We start from the raw sequence: 2,500 nt of genomic DNA, 5'->3' as shown, positions 1-2,500 counted from the left end.
CGCACTGGCCGGCTAACGCAATCAACTAGGTGAGAGTGTTCTCCCTGAGCGCTACTTGTGTTCGGTAGTGTCTCGGATTCTGTGCGGTCTGATGTCTCTGATAGAGGGATGAAAGTCTTTGAGACTGCGAGGCTCCCGAGCTTATGTCTGTTCCCGGCTTTGGCTCGTAAGTAAACTCCCCAGGGTGGGCGCTTGTTCCCAGCGGCCAAACTTACCCCCTCCCTCCCGACCGGTCCCTGTCTGTTCCCGACGGCCACCGGGTACCCCCCCAACTTTCCCAAACTGACCGACTGGCAATATAGACTCGCCTTGGAAAGGGCCCCTGCCGGCCTCGGCCTAGGCCGACGTTGGGCGGACGGTTCCTCTCCCTGTGAGTCGCACTCTAACACCTCTGTAGGCTGGCTTAGCGTTCGCTCAGCGCTCTGTTGGTATGCAGGGTGTGACCGTATGGTAGCGAGACCGAGATGACCCGAATCTGCGCACTGGTGTGGGCGGCGCCTAGTGGTATGGAACGGAGGCCAGGCCGAGTGGGTGGGTGTCACGTGGATGCCTATGTGCTCGCTTGGACCTTTGCCGAATGCGTTTCTCAAATCCTTTTGGGGCGAATATGTGGTGTACGGGGGGTAGTGGCCAGTTTGTTGCAGGCCGCTTTCCTCCCCGTTGATGAGCTCCATAGCTCTCTGGGCTTTTGTAGCTCCGGGCAGTTGGATGGCGAGTTGTCCGTTAGCCAGCTTTACGGGGGGTGAGTCTGACACTATGTGGCAGGCCTCTCCTTAGTGGGTTGGACTGCGGTGGCTTACGAGTTGGTGCTGGGCTGCGCGGCCTAGCAGACGGCTGCTCGGGGTGGATCTCGATGTATAGCTCTATAGTGTCGGGGGACTTTGTTCTCCTGTGTGTTCTCACGGTAGTGAGGCGGTAGACATGTCTAATATCTTACAGACCACCCAGGAAGGCCGTTCTGGGTTACCAAAAATGGGCCGAGGCGCAGCTAGGTGAGGGGCTGCTGCTGCTCGAGCTACCTCCCCGGGACGTGCTTGAGGTTGGGCACGTGCGCGGCCAGCGGATCAACCTCTCCGGGGGCCATGGGGACCAACCACCGGAGGCATTGCTCGGGGTCCCCAAACGGCTTGTAGTCACTTCTACGGGCCATGGTTGCGAAAACTCCTTGGTTAGGAAGTCCGTACAGACAGAGGCACAGGATCGGAGCCACAGTCAGTCAGGCCGAAGGAGCGGGTGGACCCCGGCTGGCGAAGCTCTTGAGAACTCCTCAGTGGTGTCAATGACCTCCGTTGCCTCGGGTATGAGAGTTGGGGTGGCGGGGGTCGTGTTAGCGCTGCAGCCTGCTCTCCGAGGCGGCGTGAATGAAGAAGCGGGAGAGGGCCCGTCTGGAAATCGGCATAAGGGGGTCCGAGGCCTCCGGACCAAGTGATGGTAGGAGTCTCGGATGGTGAAGCTTATGGAAAGGTACAGGTATCATAAGCGGAAAATGTGTTGTTGGAAACGGAGAGTCTGGAGAGCAGGTGAGGTGGAATGGGGGTCCCTGTGCGGTCGTGCGGCAGGCGGTGCGTCCGGTGTGCGTTGGCGAGCCCTGGCTGCCAGGGCGGCGCCCCAGAAATGGACCTGCCCCTCGTCGCTTCCAGATCTGGTGATGAATAGAGTTCTGGAAGAGCTGCTGGCGGGGGGTGTGGAGCATCGGGCCACCGCTGCCTTAGTCAAGAAAGCAGGTCGGGAGCCTAGCCTGATCGAGTCCTCTGCTTTGGATCTCATGAAAGCCCTGGGGGGTAAGGTAGGGTGGCCGACAAAGTCCGTGAGGTCCAGACCTCGAGACCGATGACAGACGGGTTGGGCGAGGCGGCTCGTCCAACGTGGAAGAGTGTTCTATCACCAGCAGCGCGGCTATTCTGTAATGAGGAAGGGGCTGGCACGGCGGATCTTGGATGGTCTGACGCCCCGTAGCTGTGATTTGCCGCTGGAGTTGGTGGATAGACACTTCGGAGTAAGTGTGAAACGGTTGAGCCGTTCTATGGAATAAGGGCTTCGGGGTGGGACTGACCGCGGATAACGATTCATTCTACCACCCGATCCTGGGGCTGGAAGTTGTATCTAACTTGGCTAAGATGAGGAATTGCTCTGCGTCGGGCCCAGACGGGATCAGGAAGCAGGCTCTTCTTGACTGGGACCCGGACGGTACGCAACTGGCGAGGCTGTTCACGACATGGATGGTACGTGGAGTCGTTCCCCAAGCCTTCAAGGGGTGCAAGACCCGGTTGCTACTCAGATCAACTGACCCTACTGAGCTGGATATAGTGTCTGGCTGGTGGCCTGGGACTGTGGGGTCAGTCGTGCTGGGGTTGTTTGGGCGGTTGATGGTGATGAGGCTAGCGCGAGCCTGTCCTGTTGGCCCCCGGGCAGCGTGGTTTCGTCGCCGGCGCGAGTGGTTGCGAAGGACCCTCGTGATTCTTGATTTATCGGATCATGGGGCGCTCGAGGTCGGCTGGCG

General features: G+C 59.6%; 1 pseudogene; it reads left to right on the top strand.

Moving 5' to 3' along the window:
• The window catches only part of LOC133160290 (28S ribosomal RNA), a 9,268-nt pseudogene that overhangs the window by 3,527 nt on the left and 3,241 nt on the right, over nucleotides 1–2,500 (top strand).

This window comes from Syngnathus typhle, linkage group LG9, assembly GCF_033458585.1.
Source record: "Syngnathus typhle isolate RoL2023-S1 ecotype Sweden linkage group LG9, RoL_Styp_1.0, whole genome shotgun sequence".
Taxonomy (NCBI): domain Eukaryota; kingdom Metazoa; phylum Chordata; class Actinopteri; order Syngnathiformes; family Syngnathidae; genus Syngnathus; species Syngnathus typhle.
This window is presented reverse-complemented; position numbering and strand designations above follow the sequence as displayed.